Genomic DNA, 22,942 nt, shown 5'->3' on the forward strand with positions numbered 1-22,942 from the left:
TGTCATGGAACCATGAACCAGACGTACAACAAGAGATAAGTGGAAAATAAGAAGGTTTTATTGAAGAGCAAGCCGTAAGCAAAGTCCGAACGGATGGCTAAACCGAAGCAGGGTCTTGCGGAGACAGAGGTCAGGAACCAGAAGGGTAGTCAGACGAAGCCAGGAACAGGAACCAACGGGGTAGTCAGACGAAGCCGGAATCAGGAACCAACGGGGTAGTCAGACGAAGCCGGAATCAGGAACCAACGGGGTAGTCAGACGAGGCCAGGATCAGGAACCAGAAGCAGCAGCAGTCTTGGAAGCATGTGAACACAGGAGGACCAAGCAAGGAACTGAAGCCACAGACCTCCTATATATATGAGCTAGGCATCCAGCTCCTCCCAGTGGGAAGGAGGAGCCGCAGGGTGGGAGGCTACAAGAAACCCAGAAACCAAGATGGCCGCCAGCACATGTCAAACGAAGGGAACAGCAAGGAGGTAAGACCATGACAGTACCTCCCCCTCAAGGGCCCCTCCTCCGCGGAGTAAGGAACGGTTTCTGAGGGAAGCGTGCGTGGAAGGCTCAGGAGCAAGACAGGAGCATGGACATCTGCGGAGGGAACCCAGGAACGCTCCTCTGGACCATAACCACGCCAATGGACCAAAAACTGCACCCGGCCGCGGACCAGGCGTGAGTCCAGGATATTGCTCACCTCATACTCCTCACGATTGCCCACTTGGACCGGACGAGGCCGAGGAATCGAGGAAGTGAAACGATTACACACCAGTGGCTTCAACAGGGAGACATGAAACACGTTGGAGATCCGCATGCCAGGAGGAAGCGCAAGGGCATAGGCTACCGGGTTTACCCTGCGAAGCACTTGGAAGGGACCAACAAAGCGAGGCGCCAGCTTGGGAGTGGGCACTCGAAGGTTGAGGTTGCGGGTGGACAACCATACGCGGTCTCCGACCTGGTAGGAAGGAGCGGGCGCTCGTCTGCGATCAGCCTGGAGTTTCTGGCGCTGCGCAGAGACCTCAAGGGACCTCTGGATCTGTACCCAAGAAGCACGTAGGACGGAAAGGTGATCCTCCACAGCCGGAATATCCTGGGGAGAGAATACCTCCGGTAACACGGCAGGTTGGAACCCATAATTGGCCATGAAGGGAGACGTCCCAGAGGAAGAGTTCACCGCCGTGTTCCTGGCAAACTCAGCCCAAGGCAGGAGGTCAACCCAATTGTCTTGGTGATCAGAGACATAGCAACGAAGGAATTGCTCCAAGGCCTGATTGGATCGTTCTGCGGCCCCATTGGACTGAGGGTGGTAGGCCGAGGAGAAAGAGAGATGAATCCCCAACTGGGAGCAAAAGGCGCGCCAGAACCTGGACACAAACTGACTCCCCCGATCCGACACAATCTCCTTGGGCAAACCGTGCAACCGGAAGACCTCCCTGGCAAAAATCGAGGCCAACTCTTGTGCAGAGGGTAACTTCTTGAGAGGAACACAGTGGCACATTTTGGAAAACCGATCCACAATCATGAGAATGACCGTATGGCCTCGGGATGCAGGGAGGTCCACAATGAAATCCATCCCCAGGTGTGACCATGGACGCTCCCCGGTGGCTATGGGTTGCAAAAGGCCCAACGGAAGGTGCCGAGGGGACTTACTCTGGGCACAAACGGAGCATGCCGCTACATATGCGGCGATGTCGGAACGTAGAGAAGGCCACCAGAACAGACGTGAAACCGCCCAGGACAGCTGATTCTTTCCAGGGTGCCCCGCGGCCTTGGAGTTATGGTAGGTTCGCAACAACCGAGTGCGCAACTCCTCAGGCACAAAACATCTGCCGTTGGGTCTCCCAGAGGGAGCACCAGATTGAGCCGCCAAAATCTGCTCACCCAGAGGAGAAGTCAGGCTGGTGCGAATAGCGGCCAGGATCTGATTCGGGGGTATGACCGTAGTCGGAATCGACTCCTCCCCGGACAGCTCAGAGTACTGCCGTGATAAGGCATCCGCTCTGATGATCTTGGAGCCGGGTAGGTAGGAGACCACGTAATTAAAACGTGACAAGAACAGAGCCCATCTGGCCTGACGTGGTGTCAATCTCTTGGCCTCAGAGAGGTAGGTCAGATTCTTGTGGTCCGTCAGGATGAGAACCGGAACCACCGAGCCCTCGAGCAAGTGCCTCCATTCTTTAAGGGCCTGCACGATGGCCAATAACTCCCTGTCACCAATCTGATAGTTGCACTCCGCGGAAGACAGTTTCCGGGAGTAAAACCCACAAGGAAGCAGAGGACCCTCTGGTGTTCTACGCTGAGACAGGAGGGCGCCTACTCCCGTCTCAGACGCGTCCACCTCGAGGACAAAAGGCTACCCAGGGTTGGGATGCGACAGAATCGGAGCCGACACAAAGGCGGACTTTAGAGCCTCAAAAGCTCGGATGGCCTCGAGCGGCCAGACCTGAGGATTACTGCCCTTCCTGGTCAGATCCGTGAGAGGCTTGGCTAGCATGGAAAAGTCCCTGATGAACTTCCGATAATAATTGGCGAAGCCCAAAAAGCGCTGCAGGGCACGAAGCCCACTGGGCTGGGGCCACTGTAAGACAGCCGAAACCTTCTCAGGATCCATGGAGAACCCCTCAGCGGAAATGATGTAACCTAAGAAGGTTACCTGGGATCGGTGAAATTCGCATTTCTCAAGCTTACCGAACAGCTTGTTCTCTCGTAAGCGTTGCAACACTCGTCTGACATCCAGAATGTGGGCCTCCATGGATGCAGAATATACCAAGATGTCATCCAAATAGACCACCACACAATGCTGCAACAGGTCACGGAAAACATCGTTGATGAATTCCTGGAAGACTGCGGGCGCATTGCACAACCCAAAGGGCATAACCAAGGATTCATAATGACCGGTCCTGGTGTTAAACGCGGTCTTCCACTCATCGCCCGCCTTGATCCTTACCAGGTTATATGCCGCCCTCAGGTCGAGTTTGGTAAAGACCGTGGCCCCTTTGAGGCGATCGAACAGCTCGGAAATCAAGGGTATCGGGTAAGCGTTCTTGATCGTGATGCGATTGAGACCCCTGTAATCGATGCAAGGCCTCAACTCGCCGCCCTTCTTTTTCACAAAGAAAAATCCAGCCCCTGCCGGGGACGAGGATTTGCGAATGTGTCCGCGTGAAAGCGCCTCCCTCACGTACTCCTCCATGGCCTCATTCTCCGCTACCGACAGTGGATAGACTTTGCCACGAGGAGGAACGGCACCGGATTGTAACTCTATGGCACAATCGTATGGGCGGTGCGGAGGTAGGGCAACCGCGCGCACCTTATCGAATACATCCCGGTACTCTTCGTATTCAGGAGGCAACAGAGAGTCCGAGGAAGTACACAGCAACTTGACAGGCCCATGGATGCAACTAGCCCCACACTGCGGTGACCACGAGAGGATCTCGACCGATCTCCAATCGAAAGTCGGATTATGCTTCTGGAGCCAGGGGTACCCCAAGACCACCGAGTAGTGTGGAGACGAAATAACCTGGAGACAGACCGACTCTCTGTGAACGGCACCAATGGCTATCCCCACTGGAAGGGTCTCATGAGTCACGTGTGGCGGCCGAAGGGGTCTGCCGTCTATCGCCTCAAGAGCCAGTGGGGAACCTCGAGGCTGCAGAGGAATGGAATTGGCGGCAACGAACACTCTATCAATGAACAAACCACCAGCACCAGAGTCCACCAACGCCTGGGTCGTCACCGAGCCCCCGACCCAGGAGAGGACAACCGTGATCAGTGGTTTGTCAACACGGGAAACCGGGGACGAGGAGACTCCACCCAAGATCTGCCCCCGACAGGACCTCAGGTGCGAGCGTTCTCCCGGACGGTTCGGACATGCCAACCGAAAATGCCCACCGAGACCACAGTACATGCATCGGCCCTCGCGTCTCCGGAGTACCCTCTCCCCCTCAGACAGGCGAGCAAACCCCCGCTGCATGGGTTCACCCCCAGACAAGTCATCCCCAGGAGGCGTGGGAGGAGAGGGAGGCACGGGTGGGACAGCAAACGTAGGCGCCAATCTGTTAGGAGGCCTCCGCAGGCTCTCCTTAAAGGAAGGTCTCTCCCTGAGTCTGGTGTCAATCAAAATCAGGAAAGAAATAAGAGACTCGAGCTCCACTGGTAGGTCCTTAGCTGCAACCTCATCCTTCAAGGCATCCGAGAGACCATGAGAGAAAGCAGCGACCAGAGCCTCATTATTCCAGCCCACCTCTGCTGCCAGGGTACGAAACTCAATGGCGTATTCAGCTACGGATCGTGAACCCTGTCTGATGGACATAAGGAGCTTCGCAGCAGAGGCAGCACGAGCCGGCACATCGAATACCTTCCGAAGAGAAGCAACAAAACCGGAAAACTCGGTAACCACCGGATTGTTGTTCTCCCATAAAGGGCTGGCCCAGGCCAAGGCCTTGTCCGAGAGCAGCGAGATCAAGAAGCCCACCCTTGATCTCTCAGTAGGAAAGGCATGTGGCAGCAACTCGAAGTAAATGCCCACCTGGTTAAGGAAACCTCGGCACTGAGTTGGCTCTCCCCCAAAGCGCTGTGGAAGGGGGGCAGAACCGGTCATACCCTGAAACACCACAGGCGCAGCAACAGGTGTCAGGGTAGACTCTGGCGCAACAACCGGAGCGGCAGTAGGAGCGGGCCCAGGAGCGACAACCGACCCATCGGCAACGGAAGCTAAATGAGCCGTGCGTTCAAGCAGGGTTTGCAACGCCACAGCGAACCGACCCAACAGGTGATCCTGCTGATCAAGTCTGGCAACCAGCGTAGGTAGCGAGGGTGGCCCTGTACCGTCAGAATTCATGGCTTGGTCCTAATGTCATGGAACCATGAACCAGACGTACAACAAGAGATAAGTGGAAAATAAGAAGGTTTTATTGAAGAGCAAGCCGTAAGCAAAGTCCGAACGGATGGCTAAACCGAAGCAGGGTCTTGCGGAGACAGAGGTCAGGAACCAGAAGGGTAGTCAGACGAAGCCAGGAACAGGAACCAACGGGGTAGTCAGACGAAGCCGGAATCAGGAACCAACGGGGTAGTCAGACGAAGCCGGAATCAGGAACCAACGGGGTAGTCAGACGAGGCCAGGATCAGGAACCAGAAGCAGCAGCAGTCTTGGAAGCATGTGAACACAGGAGGACCAAGCAAGGAACTGAAGCCACAGACCTCCTATATATATGAGCTAGGCATCCAGCTCCTCCCAGTGGGAAGGAGGAGCCGCAGGGTGGGAGGCTACAAGAAACCCAGAAACCAAGATGGCCGCCAGCACATGTCAAACGAAGGGAACAGCAAGGAGGTAAGACCATGACACTCTTTCTGCCTAATCTTGTAGATTTCCTTATCTTCATTGCTCTGTTTTTTTTTATAATTACAAAATGCTAGCTTTTTATTTTTAATGATTTGGGCCACTTCTGCTGAGTACCACAGTGGTCTCTTCCTTTTTTTGCTTTTATACTGGACTGGGTCAACAGTAGGGATGAGCGAACTCGAACTGTATAGTTCGGGTTCGTACCGAATTTTGGGGTGTCCGTGACACGGACCCGAACCCGGACATTTTCGTAAAAGTCCGGGTTCGGGTTCGGTGTTCGTCGCTTTCTTCGCGCTTTTGTGACGCTTTCTTGGCGCTTTTTGAAAGGCTGCAAAGCAGCCAATCAACAAGCGTCATACTACTTGCCCCAAGAGGCCATCACAGCCATGCCTACTATTGGCATGGCTGTGATTGGCCAGAGCACCATGTGACCCAGCCTCTATTTAAGCTGGAGTCACATAGCGCCGCCCGTCACTCTGCTCTGATTAGCGTAGGGAGAGGTTGCGGCTGCGACAGTAGGGCGAGATTAGGCAGATTAACTCCTCCAAAGGACTTGATTAACTGATCGATCTGCAGCTGTGGATCATTGAGCTGCTGATCCTCAATTGCTCACTGTTTTTAGGCTGCACAGACCGTTTGTCAGTCACATTTTTCTGGGGTGATCGGCGGCCATTTTGTGTCTTGTGGTGCGCCAGCACAAGCTGCGACCAAGTGCATTTAACCCTCAATGGTGTGGTTGTTTTTTGGCTAAAGCCTACATCAGGGTGAAGCTGTCACACCAAGTGCATTTAACCAGCAATAGTCTGTTCATTTTTTGGCCATATACAAAATCAGGGGCAAGCTGCGCCTGTCACCAAGTGCATTTAACCCTCAATGGTGTGGTTGTTTTTTGGCTAAAGCCTACATCAGGGTGAAGCTGTCACACCAAGTGCATTTAACCAGCAATAGTCTGTTCATTTTTTGGCCATATACTAAATCAGGGGCAAGCTGCGCCTGTCACCAAGTGCATTTAACCCTCAATGGTGTGGTTGTTTTTTGGCTAAAGCCTACATCAGGGTGAAGCTGTCACACCAAGTGCATTTAACCAGCAATAGTCTGTTTATTTTTTGGCCATATCCCAGTCTAATTCTGTCACTAAATCCATACCGGTCACCCAGCGCCTAAATACTAGGCCTCAAATTTATATCCAGCTAAATCTGTCCCTAGTGCTGTAGCTGGGCGAGTTATTTAGTGTCCGTTCAAGCACATTTCTTGTTCTGGGTTGAAATACAATTCCCAATTTAGCAATTTCATAATTTAGTGGTTTCTGCTATATCAGAGCTATTTGAAATCTATCCCTAAAAGGGTATATAATATTCAAGGTGCACATTGGGTCATTCAGAATAACTTCACACACACCCGCTACTGTGTATTTCCAAGTCTAATTCTGGCACTAAACCCATACCTGTCACCCAGCGCCTAAATACTAGGCCTCAAATTTATATCCCGCTAAATCTGTCCTTAGTGCTGTAGCTGGGCGAGTTATTTAGTGTCCGTTCAAGCACATTTCTTGTTCTGGGTTGAAATACAATTCCCAATTTAGCAATTTCATAATTTAGTGGTTTCTGCTATATCAGAGCTATTTGAAATCTATCCCTAAAAGGGTATATAATATTCAAGGTGCACATAGGGTCATTCAGAATAACTTCACACACACGCTTCTGTGCATTTCCAAGTCTAATTCTGTCACTAAATCCATACCGGTCACCCAGCGCCTAAATACTAGGCCTCAAATTTATATCCAGCTAAATCTGTCCCTAGTGCTGTAGCTGGGCGAGTTATTTAGTGTCCGTTCAAGCACATTTCTTGTTCTGGGTTGAAATACAATTCCCAATTTAGCAATTTCATAATTTAGTGGTTTCTGCTATATCAGAGCTATTTGAAATCTATCCCTAAAAGGGTATATAATATTCAAGGTGCACATTGGGTCATTCAGAATAACTTCACACACACCCGCTACTGTGTATTTCCAAGTCTAATTCTGGCACTAAACCCATACCTGTCACCCAGCGCCTAAATACTAGGCCTCAAATTTATATCCCGCTAAATCTGTCCTTAGTGCTGTAGCTGGGCGAGTTATTTAGTGTCCGTTCAAGCACATTTCTTGTTCTGGGTTGAAATACAATTCCCAATTTAGCAATTTCATAATTTAGTGGTTTCTGCTATATCAGAGCTATTTGAAATCTATCCCTAAAAGGGTATATAATATTCAAGGTGCACATTGGGTCATTCAGAATAACTTCACACACACCCGCTACTGTGTATTTCCAAGTCTAATTCTGGCACTAAACCCATACCTGTCACCCAGCGCCTAAATACTAGGCCTCAAATTTATATCCCGCTAAATCTGTCCTTAGTGCTGTAGCTGGGCGAGTTATTTAGTGTCCGTTCAAGCACATTTCTTGTTCTGGGTTGAAATACAATTCCCAATTTAGCAATTTCATAATTTAGTGGTTTCTGCTATATCAGAGCTATTTGAAATCTATCCCTAAAAGGGTATATAATATTCAAGGTGCACATTGGGTCATTCAGAATAACTTCACACACACCCGCTACTGTGTATTTCCAAGTCTAATTCTGGCACTAAACCCATACCTGTCACCCAGCGCCTAAATACTAGGCCTCAAATTTATATCCCGCTAAATCTGTCCTTAGTGCTGTAGCTGGGCGAGTTATTTAGTGTCCGTTCAAGCACATTTCTTGTTCTGGGTTGAAATACAATTCCCAATTTAGCAATTTCATAATTTAGTGGTTTCTGCTATATCAGAGCTATTTGAAATCTATCCCTAAAAGGGTATATAATATTCAAGGTGCACATTGGGTCATTCAGAATAACTTCACACACACCCGCTACTGTGTATTTCCAAGTCTAATTCTGGCACTAAACCCATACCTGTCACCCAGCGCCTAAATACTAGGCCTCAAATTTATATCCCGCTAAATCTGTCCTTAGTGCTGTAGCTGGGCGAGTTATTTAGTGTCCGTTCAAGCACATTTCTTGTTCTGGGTTGAAATACAATTCCCAATTTAGCAATTTCATAATTTAGTGGTTTCTGCTATATCAGAGCTATTTGAAATCTATCCCTAAAAGGGTATATAATATTCAAGGTGCACATTGGGTCATTCAGAATAACTTCACACACACCCGCTACTGTGTATTTCCAAGTCTAATTCTGGCACTAAACCCATACCTGTCACCCAGCGCCTAAATACTAGGCCTCAAATTTATATCCCGCTAAATCTGTCCTTAGTGCTGTAGCTGGGCGAGTTATTTAGTGTCCGTTCAAGCACATTTCTTGTTCTGGGTTGAAATACAATTCCCAATTTAGCAATTTCATAATTTAGTGGTTTCTGCTATATCAGAGCTATTTGAAATCTATCCCTAAAAGGGTATATAATATTCAAGGTGCACATAGGGTCATTCAGAATAACTTCACACACACGCTTCTGTGCATTTCCAAGTCTAATTCTGTCACTAAATCCATACCGGTCACCCAGCGCCTAAATACTAGGCCTCAAATTTATATCCAGCTAAATCTGTCCCTAGTGCTGTAGCTGGGCGAGTTATTTAGTGTCCGTTCAAGCACATTTCTTGTTCTGGGTTGAAATACAATTCCCAATTTAGCAATTTCATAATTTAGTGGTTTCTGCTATATCAGAGCTATTTGAAATCTATCCCTAAAAGGGTATATAATATTCAAGGTGCACATAGGGTCATTCAGAATAACTTCACACACCCGCTACTGTGCATTTCCAAATCTAATTCTGTCACTAAACCCATACCTGTCACCCAGCGCCTAAATACTAGGCCTCAAATTTATATCCCGCTAAATCTCTCGTTACCGCTGTCCTGTTGTGGCTGGGAAAGTTATTTAGAGTCCGTCAAAGCACATTTTTTGTTCTGGGTTGAAATACAATTCCCAATTTCGCAATTTCATAATTTAGTCGTTTCTGCTATATCAGAGCTATTTGAAATCTATCCCTAAAAGGGTAGATCATATTGAAGGTGCACATAGGGTCATTCAGAATAACTTCACACACACGCTTCTGTGCATTTCCAAGTCTAATTCTGTCACTAAATCCATACCGGTCACCCAGCGCCTAAATACTAGGCCTCAAATTTATATCCCGCTGAATTTGAATACAATACATTGGGCCAAATAATATATTTGTTGTTGTGGTGAACCATAACAATGAGAAAAACATCTAGTAAGGGACGCGGACGTGGACATGGTCGTGGTGGTGTTAGTGGACCCTCTGGTGCTGGGAGAGGACGTGGCCGTTCTGCCACATCCACACGTCCTAGTGTACCAACTACCTCAGGTCCCAGTAGCCGCCAGAATTTACAGCGATATATGGTGGGGCCCAATGCCGTTCTAAGGATGGTAAGGCCTGAGCAGGTACAGGCATTAGTCAATTGGGTGGCCGACAGTGGATCCAGCACGTTCACATTATCTCCCACCCAGTCTTCTGCAGAAAGCGCACAGATGGCGCCTGAAAACCAACCCCATCAGTCTGTCACATCACCCCCATGCATACCAGGGAAACTGTCTCAGCCTCAAGTTATGCAGCAGTCTCTTATGCTGTTTGAAGACTCCGCTGGCAGGGTTTCCCAAGGGCATCCACCTAGCCCTTCCCCAGCGGTGAAAGACATAGAATGCACTGACGCACAACCACTTATGTTTCCTGATGATGAGGACATGGGAATACCACCTCAGCATGTCTCTGATGATGACGAAACACAGGTGCCAACTGCTGCGTCTTTCTGCAGTGTGCAGACTGAACAGGAGGTCAGGGATCAAGACTGGGTGGAAGACGATGCAGGGGACGATGAGGTCCTAGACCCCACATGGAATGAAGGTCGTGCCACTGACTTTCACAGTTCGGAGGAAGAGGCAGTGGTGAGACCGAGCCAACAGCGTAGCAAAAGAGGGAGCAGTGGGCAAAAGCAGAACACCCGCCGCCAAGAGACTCCGCCTGCTACTGACCGCCGCCATCTGGGACCGAGCACCCCAAAGGCAGCTTCAAGGAGTTCCCTGGCATGGCACTTCTTCAAACAATGTGCTGACGACAAGACCCGAGTGGTTTGCACGCTGTGCCATCAGAGCCTGAAGCGAGGCATTAACGTTCTGAACCTGAGCACAACCTGCATGACCAGGCACCTGCATGCAAAGCATGAACTGCAGTGGAGTAAACACCTTAAAACCAAGGAAGTCACTCAGGCTCCCCCTGCTACCTCTTCTGCTGCTGCCGCCTCGGCCTATTCTGCTGCTGCCGCCTCGGCCTCTTCCTCCGCCTCTGGAGGAACGTTGGCACCTGCCGCCCAGCAAACAGGGGATGTACCACCAACACCACCACCACCACCTCCGTCACCAAGCGTCTCAACCATGTCACACGCCAGCGTTCAGCTCTCCATCTCACAAACATTTGATAGAAAGCGTAAATTCCCACCTAGCCACCCTCGATCCCTGGCCCTGAATGCCAGCATTTCTAAACTACTGGCCTATGAAATGCTGTCATTTAGGCTGGTGGACACAGACAGCTTCAAACAGCTCATGTCGCTTGCTGTCCCACAGTATGTTGTTCCCAGCCGGCACTACTTCTCCAAGAGAGCCGTGCCTTCCCTGCACAACCAAGTATCCCATAAAATCAAGTGTGCACTGCGCAACGCCATCTGTGGCAAGGTCCACCTAACCACAGATACGTGGACCAGTAAGCACGGCCAGGGACGCTATATCTCCCTAACTGCACACTGGGTAAATGTAGTGGCAGCTGGGCCCCAGGCGGAGAGCTGTTTGGCGCACGTCCTTCCGCCGCCAAGGATCGCAGGGCAACATTCTTTGCCTCCTGTTGCCACCTCCTCCTTCTCGGCTTCCTCCTCCTCTTCTTCCACCTGCTCATCCAGTCAGCCACACACCTTCACCACCAACTTCAGCACAGCCCGGGGTAAACGTCAGCAGGCCATTCTGAAACTCATATGTTTGGGGGACAGGCCCCACACCGCACAGGAGTTGTGGCGGGGTATAGAACAACAGACCGACGAGTGGTTGCTGCCGGTGAGCCTCAAGCCCGGCCTGGTGGTGTGTGATAATGGGCGAAATCTCGTTGCAGCTCTGGGACTAGCCAATTTGACGCACATCCCTTGCTTGGCGCATGTGCTGAATTTGGTGGTGCAGAAGTTCATTCACAACTACCCCGACATGTCAGAGCTGCTGCATAAAGTGCGGGCCGTCTGTTCGCGCTTCCGGCGTTCACATCCTGCTGCTGCTCGCCTGTCTGCGCTACAGCGTAACTTCGGCCTTCCCGCTCACCGCCTCATATGCGACGTGCCCACCAGGTGGAACTCCACCTTGCACATGCTGGACAGACTGTGCGAGCAGCAGCAGGCCATAGTGGAGTTTCAGCTGCAGCACGCACGGGTCAGTCGCACTACAGAACAGCACCACTTCACCACCAATGACTGGGCCTCCATGCGAGACCTGTGTGCCCTGTTGCGCTGTTTCGAGTACTCCACCAACATGGCCAGTGGCGATGACACCGTTATCAGCGTTACAATACCACTTCTATGTCTCCTTGAGAAAACACTTAGGGCGATGATGGAAGAGGAGGTGGCCCAGGAGGAGGAGGAGGAGGAGGAGGAAGAGGGGTCATTTTTAGCACTTTCAGGCCAGTCTCTTCGAAGTGACTCAGAGGGAGGTTTTTGGCAACAGCAGAGGCCAGGTACAAATGTGGCCAGCCAGGGCCCACTACTGGAGGACGAGGAGGACGAGGATGAGGAGGAGGTGGAGGAGGATGAGGATGAAGCATGGTCACAGCGGGGTGGCACCCAACGCAGCTCGGGTCCATCACTGGTGCGTGGCTGGGGGGAAAGGCAGGACGATGACGATACGCCTCCCACAGAGGACAGCTTGTCCTTATCCCTGGGCAGCCTGGCACACATGAGCGACTACATGCTGCAGTGCCTGCGCAACGACAGCAGAGTTGCCCACATTTTAACCTGTGCGGACTACTGGGTTGCCACCCTGCTGGATCCACGCTACAAAGACAATGTGCCCACCTTACTTCCTGCACTGGAGCGTGATAGGAAGATGCGCGAGTACAAGCGCACGTTGGTAGACGCGCTACTGAGAGCATTCCCAAATGTCACAGGGGAACAAGTGGAAGCCCAAGGCCAAGGCAGAGGAGGAGCAAGAGGTCGCCAAGGCAGCTGTGTCACGGCCAGCTCCTCTGAGGGCAGGGTTAGCATGGCAGAGATGTGGAAAACTTTTGTCAACACGCCACAGCTAACTGCACCACCACCTGATACGCAACGTGTTAGCAGGAGGCAACATTTCACTAACATGGTGGAACAGTACGTGTGCACACCCCTCCACGTACTGACTGATGGTTCGGCCCCATTCAACTTCTGGGTCTCTAAATTGTCCACGTGGCCAGAGCTAGCCTTTTATGCCTTGGAGGTGCTGGCCTGCCCGGCAGCCAGCGTTTTGTCTGAACGTGTATTCAGCACGGCAGGGGGCGTCATTACAGACAAACGCAGCCGCCTGTCTACAGCCAATGTGGACAAGCTGACGTTCATAAAAATGAACCAGGCATGGATCCCACAGGACCTGTCCGTCCCTTGTCCAGATTAGACATTAACTACCTCCCCATAACCATATATTATTGGACTCCAGGGCACTTCCTCATTCAATCCTATTTTTATTTTCATTTTACCATTATATTGCGATGCTACCCAAAGTTGAATGAACCTCTCCTCTGCCTGTGTGCTAGGCCTAAATATATGCCAATGGACTGTTGCAGTGGTGGCTGACATGAAGCCTGATTCTCTGCTATGACATGCAGACTAATTCTCTGCTGACATGAAGCCAGATTGTCTGTTACGGGACCTCTCTCCTCTGCCTGGGTGCTGGGCCTAAATTTATGACAATGGACTGTTGCAGTGGTGGCTGACGTGAAGCCTGATTCTCTGCTATGACATGCAGACTGATTCTCTGCTGTCATGAAGCCAGATTGTCTGTTACGGGACCTCTCTGCTCTGCCTGTGTGCTAGGCCTAAATATATGCCAATGGACTGTTGCAGTGGTGGGTGACGTGAAGCCTGATTCTCTGCTATGATATGAAGACTGATTCTCTGCTGACATGAAGCCAGATTGTCTGTTACGGGACCTTTCTCCTCTGCCTGGGTTCTGGGCCTAAATTTATGAAAATTGACTCTTACAGTGGTGGGTGACGTGAAGCCTGATTCTCTGCTATGATATGAAGACTGATTCTCTGCTGACATGAAGCCAGATTGTCTGTTACGGGACCTTTCTCCTCTGCCTGGGTTCTGGGCCTAAATTTATGAAAATTGACTCTTACAGTGGTGGGTGACGTGAAGCCTGATTCTCTGCTATGATATGAAGACTGATTCTCTGCTGACATGAAGCCAGATTGTCTGTTACGGGACCTTTCTCCTCTGCCTGGGTTCTGGGCCTAAATTTATGAAAATTGACTCTTACAGTGGTGGGTGACGTGAAGCCTGATTCTCTGCTATGATATGAAGACTGATTCTCTGCTGACATGAAGCCAGATTCTCTGTTACGGGACCTCTCTCCTCTGCCTGGGTGCTGGGCCTAAATTTATGACAATGGACTGTTGCAGTGGTGGCTGACGTGAAGCCTGATTCTCTGCTATGACATGCAGACTGATTCTCTGCTGACATGAAGCCAGATCCTCTGTTACGGGACCTCTCTCCTCTGCCTGTGTGTGTGCTGGGCCTAAATATATGCCAATGGACTGTTGCAGTGGTGGCTGACGTGAAGCCTCATTCTCTGCTATGACATGCAGACTAATTCTCTGCTAAAATGAAGACAGATTCTCTGTTACGGGACCTCCCTCCTCTGCCTGGGTGCTGGGCCTAAATATATGCCAATGGACTGTTGCAGTGGTGGGTGACGTGAAGCCTCATTCTCTGCTATGACATGCAGACTAATTCTCTGCTGACATGAAGCCAGATTGTCTGTTACGGTCGCAATCTCCTCTGCCTGTGTGGTTGCTGGGCCTAAATATATGCCAATGGACTGTTGCAGTGGTGGCTGACGTGAAGCCTCATTCTCTGCTATGACATGCAGACTAATTCTCTGCTGACATGAAGACAGATTCTCTGTTACGGGACCTCCCTCCTCTGCCTGGGTGCTGGGCCTAAATATATGCCAATGGACTGTTGCAGTGGTGGCTGACGTGAAGCCTCATTCTCTGCTATGACATGCAGACTAATTCTCTGCTGACATGAAGACAGATTCTCTGTTACGGGACCTCCCTCCTCTGCCTGGGTGCTGGGCCTAAATATATGCCAATGGACTGTTGCAGTGGTGGGTGACGTGAAGCCTGATTCTCTGCTATGACATGCAGACTGATTCTCTGCTGACATGAAGCCAGATCCTCTGTTACGGGACCTCTCTCCTCTGCCTGTGTGTGTGCTGGGCCTAAATATATGCCAATGGACTGTTGCAGTGGTGGCTGACGTGAAGCCTCATTCTCTGCTATGACATGCAGACTGATTCTCTGCTGACATGAAGCCAGATTCTCTGTTACGGGACCTCTCTCCTCTGCCTGTGTGTGTGCTGGGCCTAAATATATGCCAATGGACTGTTGCAGTGGTGGCTGACGTGAAGCCTCATTCTCTGCTATGACATGCAGACTAATTCTCTGCTGACATGAAGACAGATTCTCTGTTACGGGACCTCCCTCCTCTGCCTGGGTGCTGGGCCTAAATATATGCCAATGGACTGTTGCAGTGGTGGCTGACGTGAAGCCTCATTCTCTGCTATGACATGCAGACTAATTCTCTGCTGACATGAAGACAGATTCTCTGTTACGGGACCTCTCTCCTCTGCCTGGGTGCCGGGGCCTAAATATCTGAGAATGGACTGTTCCAGTGGTGGGTGACGGGAAGCCAGATTCTCTGCTATGGAACCTCTCTCCAATTGATTTTGGTTAATTTTTATTTATTTAATTTTTATTTTAATTCATTTCCCTATCCACATTTGTTTGCAGGGGATTTACCTACATGTTGCTGCCTTTTGCAGCCCTCTAGCTCTTTCCTGGGCTGTTTTACAGCCTTTTTAGTGCCGAAAAGTTCGGGTCCCCATTGACTTCAATGGGGTTCGGGTTCGGGACGAAGTTCGGATCGGGTTCGGATCCCGAACCCGAACATTTCCGGGATGTTCGGCCGAACTTCTCGAACCCGAACATCCAGGTGTTCGCTCAACTCTAGTCAACAGGACTGCATTTTATTCAAACATACGAGTGGAGAGTCAGTTAGCATCACCGTGGAATTTGGCAGCACTACTGCATACTAAAGTATCAAAACTGCCAGGTATAGCAAAGAGATCTCTTATTCTCAGGGACACAATTATTACGTGGAAAAATGTGAGGAAATTGTGGAACTTACCGTATTTGTTTTCCAAGCATCTACCTTTACAGGGTAACCCCAACTTCCCTCCTGGTTACAGTGAGAAATCCTTTCAAGAATGGGCGCATAAAGGAGTGACTAAGGCAGGAGATTTGTTCCATGAGAGGGAAACCAGATGGGCATCGCTGGGAGAGCTATCAGAGAGGTGGAATCTTCAGAAACCTGCACAGTTCCAATATATGCAGGTTCTTAGCTATGTAAAGAGCATTATCAGAGATTTAGCCAAGGAGGGGCAGAGAAACAAATTTGACTCCTTTTTAGGACATAAATGTAGGGTGTCCATTTCAGAAATTTAGATGATACTGAGGACAACCTGGGAAGAACAGTTAGCAGTCAATTTGTTCAAAAAATTGGAGAATCAGCTGGGGGTTGAGGAACTGGAATCTATTGCCTGAACAGGTATCCAGGCGCTCTATAAAGCAGTACCAAATGAACAGATGAGAGAAACCCACTTCAAGATCGTACATAGGGCTATTTATGGATTTAATTTACCGCATTCCCCAGCTAAACCTGATAGAATGACTGCATGCCCAAAATGCAACACGCCAGGGACAGATTTGCTTCATGGGATTTGGTCTTGCTTCATGGGATTCAGATTTGCTTCATGGGATTTGGGCTTCTGGTCTCAGGTGCTTACAACTATGAGAAAGCTAGGCAATAAACGCATAGAATTATCGCCCCTTTTGGTTATATTCCAGGCAGAAGAAAGGCAATCATCTGAGGAGGGAAGGGGCAGTGAGAAGAGGGGCCTGAATACTCTTGAGCATAAGATGATGTTGGAGGCAAAGAGATGCATATTAACACAGTGGCTATCGGCAGACATTCCTAGTGTGGAAATGTGGTTGAATAGAGTTAGACGCTTATTTCACCATGAATGGGGTGAGGCTGTTGCCAGGAAAGAACTGTTGGGGAAGAAATTGTACAAGGTATGGAAGGGGTTCATGTTACAGTTTATTTCCAATTCAGAATATTCCTTACTGATGGGTCCCTTCAAACTCACAGCGTGGTATATAGAGGAGGACCTGAAGGGCCAGTTAGGGGATCTGAAAGTGTGAAAAACTGAAATAAAAAGGTTTTAAGTAACGATAGTGAGACGTTCATGGTAACCGAGATGTTCAGATAAGACAAAAAAGGGGATAAGGAGGGGGAGGGGAAGGGAGATACAGGGAAGGGTGTAGGGAGCTGGGGGGAAAGGGATAAGACAGTATTAAAGCAAGTTCATGTGCTTTGAATTGTTGAGACAAAGATCTATTTCCAGCCGGAATGGCTATTTACAAAATTAAAGTGCTGAAGGTTGAATATTAGCTTTTATATATGCAGAATATATTGGCTTCTATGGGGGGGGGGGGAAGGGAGAAGGAATTAAAGGGGAATAAATGGGAAGAAAGAAAATATCTGCTTGTCATGAATAGAATGTCAAATGTATGTATGTATACATGTATCTAATTTCTTCCTGAAATAAAAGCTTATTCAAAAAAAAATAAAAAATGAATGAGACATGGATCTCGGAGGAATTCAACACCTGTGATGACCATGTTTCATTGAATTTCCTTATGCCAGCCGACACATATCAGCAACCACCCAGAACAAATAATGGTCCCTGTCTTAGGTACATACAGCGGCATAAAAGGTCCTTTCTGTCTGGTGAATGCCTAATGTTTGGGGCCACAGACGAATTCAACACTTATGACGACCACGTGTTATCGAATTTAAACTATTATGGCGCTTTTTGAAAGGCTGCAGAGCAGCCAATCAACAAGCGTTTAACTCTGCGCCTTTAGAAGCCATCACAGCCATGCCTACTAATGGCATGGCTGTGATTGGCCAGTGCAGCATGTGACCCAGCCTCTATATAAGCTGGAGTCACGTAACGCTGCACGTCACTCTGCTCTGATTAGTGTAGGGATAGGATCCTGCTGCTGTGAGGTAGAGAATAAGACAGAATATTTAATCAGAAGTGCTTGTTAACGCAGCGATCTACCTAGATTTTGTTTTGTGAGTGCAGCGCACAATCTTTTTACCCTGCCCTGCGCCTAGTGACCTAGAAAAATAATTTTTATCCGTCTGTTAGTTAGGTGGACGGCGGCGGCGATCCATTTTATATATGCGACAGCACAGCAGAAGCTTGAACTACTGCAATTATATTCTGGGTTTAAAAAAATCACCCATTTTTGTCAAGACCCTACATCTGTTGCCTTTGCAGCATTAGTCAGTGTGAAATTTGAGCTAGAAATACAGCTATAATTTTCTGGGTTTTAAAAAACACCCTTTTTTGGCAAAATACTAAATTTTACAGCCCTTGCTGCATCTGTCAGTGTGAAATTCAAGCAATATACTGCTAACATATTCTGTTAGTAAAAAAAACACCCATTTTGGGCAAAGTACTTAATATTGCAGCCTTTGCTGCATCTGTGATTGTTAAAAACAAGCTTGAAATACTTCAATAATTTTCTGGGTTTTAAAAACACCCATTTTTGGCAATACCCTCCATCTGGGCCCTCTGCCGCATTAGTCAGTGTGCAATTTAAGCTAAAAATAGAGCTATAATTTTCTGGGTTTTAAAAAAAACACCCTTTTTGGGCAAAATACTCAATTTTACAGCCCTTGCTGCATCTGTACATGTGAAATGTAAGCGTTATATACTGCTGTCATATTCTGTTATAAAAAAAAACCCACCCATTTTGGGCAAAAAACTTAATTTGCAGCCTTGTCTGCATCTGTCAGTGTGAGATACAATATTGAAATACAGCAATAATATTCTGGGTTTAAAAAAACACTCATTTTGGGCAAAGTACTTAATATTGCAGCCCTGGCTGCATTTGTGATTGTGAGATACACGCGTTAGAGATTGGTGTTCTTTTCTGCTATTAAAAAACACCCATTTTGGGCCAAAATCTCAAATTGCAGCCTTTGCTGCATCTGTCATTATGAGATAGACCCTTTAGATACAGTTGTTCTATTCTGCTATTAAAATTACACCTATTTAGGGCAACAATCTTAATTTTGCAGACTTTGCTGCATCTGTCATTGCGAGAAACACCCTTTAGATACTGTTGTTCTATTCTGGTGACAGGGAATTGAATTTAAAAAATTCCTCTTTAATTGGTGCGTGCCCCCTCCTTTCATTCAATGCTTAAACTTTAACAACTTGTCCCACATTTACGCTTCTATAATTTCGATCATATTTAATTTAAAAAAAATAACCTCCCTTGGATGTGGTCTCTCTTTCTCACGCTCCCTCTCCGGCGTGGAACCCTGATTCCACTGATAACCGTGATCAACATGGTAGGCTCAGAAACGAACATTGAAAGTTGATAGAGAAGATATCCAAATGGATCGTGGACGTCACGGTGACATGCGACCAGGCAGAAGTTATCTAGTGTCAACAAAGCCGCAGCAGGGTCTCTCCTGTCTAACGTTTCCAAATCCTAAATACCCCAGTAACATTCCCTATAATTATTTATTAATCTTTCCAATAACAGGGCATCTTAAGAGTCCTGTATTGTTATTTATCGTCACTACCTCCCCAGGTCGGTAGTGGGTAATTGCCGCGCGCCCACTCCTTTCCTTCGATTCTTCCTTTTTAATAACTTTTCCCACATTTCCGCTCGATCACAATTACATTTTATCCATTGTTCTCTTTTGGCTGTGGTCTCTCTTGTTCACGCTCCCTCTCCGGCGTGGAACCCTGATTTGCCGCTAACCATGATCAACATGGTAGGCGCAGAAAGAAAAGTATATCGAAAGTTGATAGAGTAGATATCCAATTGGATCGTGAACATCACGGGGACGTGCGACATGGTGGGGCAGTATGTGTGCACACGCCTACACGAACTGACTGATGGGTCTGCCCCCTGCAACTTCTGGGTCTCCAAATTGGGCACATGGCCTGAGCTTGGCTTTTACGCCTTGGAGATGCTGTCCTGCCCGGCAGCCAGTGTATTGTCTGAACGTGTGTTTAGCACGACTGGAGGGGTTTATCACAGGTTATATTTCCCATTGTTTTGTGGTGTACCCTAATTTAAAAAATATATGTTTAGCCCAAAAACCATTGTAGGCTACCTCCTCCTCTTTCACCACCGCTTTCACCTACACCGCCACATCCACTGCCTCCTCAACTTCCTACTCCATATGGACCTTGTCCTCCTAGATCAAGATTATAAATTTTAAATTTTTACATATTTTGTTATTTAACCGCCTCCGGACCGCGAGATGACGCTCACAGCCGGCCCGCGCATGCGCATCGCGGGCCGGCAAAAGTTTCAGGACAATTTTGTCATCAGCCTGCCAGCCAATGATCGTCGTTGGCAGGCTGATGATTTTAAAAAAAATTAATCAGAAGCCATCTAACACATTGGGCCAGATTTATCATGACTCTGACAGCTCACTCCACTTTAACATATGGCTAAAGTCAGATTTATGATTGGCCCTTCAAGACTGTAATAAATGTGGTTTGATGGTAGCAGTTTATCCGTCAGTAAGCAGCTTTACAAAAGTCGCACATCTTTAAGAAAAAGTCGCACGTTTTTATGAAAAAGTTGCATGTTCTATTCAAAAGTCTCATAAGATAAGCATCGTCCTCACTGGAGTGAAATTGCGACTTTTTAGCGACTTTTTAAATAGTCCCAATAGTAAATCTGTCTAGAGATTCATTTACATAAGAAAACACGCCCACTTTCAGAAAACTGGCGAGCTTAGTGCAGAGCTGAAAAAAAGTCGCAAATTTGTGCGCAGCTTTAGTGTTTGCGCATTTTTTGGGTAATTTTTCACTCCATTATTCTGACCTGAGCTAATGATAAATCTGGCCCAATGTGTTAAATGGCTGCTGTGCTCCTCTGCTGGTCCTTTTCGTCGGTTGGTTCCAGCAGAGGAGCACAGTTCACAGTGAGTACACACAAACAGTACACTTAGCCCCAGGTCACACCCCATCACCCCATTTAACCCCTCGATCACCCCTCAATCACCTAGTGAAAGGCAAAAAAGTGATCAGTGTAAACCACAGGTTGCTAGACCACAGGTTGCGCAGGATCCGCTTCAAGGGCAGCAAAGTGGGGCTGGCGCTGTCGGATTACGTGGTGAGGCATACACCAGCAGCGCAGCCCATCCTGGACCTAGTACCGGCACTGCCGTAGAACATGGTAAAGTGGCGAGCACCAGAAGGGCAGTTGAAGCTGGTACGGTGGCACGTGCAGTGGTTCCCCCATTGCAGCCACCGCACAGACAGGTCTGTAGAGGTAGAGCCCCTAGAGTCCCTGAGGTGCTGTCAAACCGTGATTGGCAGCCCCCAACTTCAGCCACACCAGTAGTTCCCCCTTTCACCGCCCAGTCTGTAGTTTGGGTTGAGACAGCTCAGATCGGTTCGGCACTGGGGTTTTTTGAGCTGTTCTTGACTGCGGAGCTCTTGGACTTAGTCGTGGCAGAAACAAATTGGTATGCCACTCAATTTATAGCTTTTATGCCCAGTCTTTCCGGTGGAAACCCGTCCAAGTTTCCGAAATTAAAACTTTTCTGGGCCTTCTCCTCAACATGGGCCTAACCAAAAGCATGAATTGCGGTCATATTGGTCCACGAACCCAATTCATCACATGCCCATGTTCTCTGCTGCCATGTCCAGGGCACGATTTGAGGCCATCCTGCGTTTCCTGCACTTTAGCGATAACAGCACCTCCCGTCCCAGAGGCCACCCAGCTTTTGACCGGCTCCACAAAATTCGGCCCCTCATAGACCACCTTAACACCAAATTTGCAGATTTGTATACCCCTGAGCAAAAAATCTGCGTAGACGAGTCCCTTATACATTTTACCGAGCACCTTGGCTTCAAACAATACATCCCAAGCAAGCGCGCCCGGTATGGGGTCAAATTGTATAAGCTCTGTGAAAGGGCCACAGGCTATAGCCACAAATTTCGGATCTATGAGGGTAAAGATCAGACCTTTGAGCCGGTTGGTTGCCCTGACTACCTGGGGAGCAGTGGGAAGACAGTCTGAGACTTGGTGTCACCCTTATTTGGCAAGGGGCACCATCTTTATGTGGACAATTTTTACACAAGTGTGCCCCTCTTCAGGCATTTGTTCCTAGAACAGATTGGCTGCTGTGGCACCGCGCAACCTAGTCGCCGGGCTTCCCCCAACGGCTCGTTACCACACATCTTGCTCCATCACACGCGTCCAAGTACTCCACAGCGTGGCTGGCAAGAAAGGGTATAAAATAAGAAAATCTAATGACATGGCCTCCTTGTTCACCTGATCTGAACCCCATTGAGAACCTGTGGTCCATCATCAAATGTGAGATTTACAAGGAAGGAAAACAGTACACCTCTCTGAACAGTGTCTGGGAGGCTGTGGTTGCTGCTGCACGCAATGTTGATGGTGAACAGATCAAAACACTGACAGAATCCATGGATGGCAGGCTTTTGAGTGTCCTTGCAAAGAAAGGTAGATGTATTGGTCACTGATTTGTTTTTGTTTTGTTTTTGAATGTCACAAATGTATATTTGTGAATGTTGAGATGTTATATTGGTTTCACTGGTAAAAATAAATAATTGAAATGGGTATATATTTGTTTTTTGTTAAGTTGCCTAATAATTATGCACAGTAATAGTCACCTGCACACACAGATATCCCCCTAAAATAGCTAAAACTAAAAACAAACTAAAAACTACTTCCAAAAATATTCAGCTTTGATATTAATGAGTTTTTTGGGTTCATTTAGAACATGGTTGTTGTTCAATAATAAAATTAATCCTCAAAAATACAACTTGCCTAATAATTCTGCACTCCCTGTACATGCTCTCCTCCATTCACGCAGACACGACAATACAAATTGAACGAGCAACCAGTGTCATTGAAAAGCCCCTCTCGGTACATGGCTATAATTCACTCATGGGAGGGGTGGACTTCAATGACCAGATGTTGGCTCCTTATTTAGTGTCCCGCCGCACCAGATGCTGGTATAAGAAGGTGTCTGTATATTTGATTAAATTGGCTGTATATAATAGTTTTTTTCTCTACAGTAAGGCTGGGAGAACAAGATCCTTCCTCAAATTTCAGGAAGAGATCATCGAGAACCTTCTGTATCCAGGAGGTTCCGTGGCCCCATCCACCAGTGTAGTGAGC

Source organism: Bufo gargarizans, chromosome 5 (assembly GCF_014858855.1).
Source record: "Bufo gargarizans isolate SCDJY-AF-19 chromosome 5, ASM1485885v1, whole genome shotgun sequence".
NCBI classification, from domain to species: domain Eukaryota; kingdom Metazoa; phylum Chordata; class Amphibia; order Anura; family Bufonidae; genus Bufo; species Bufo gargarizans.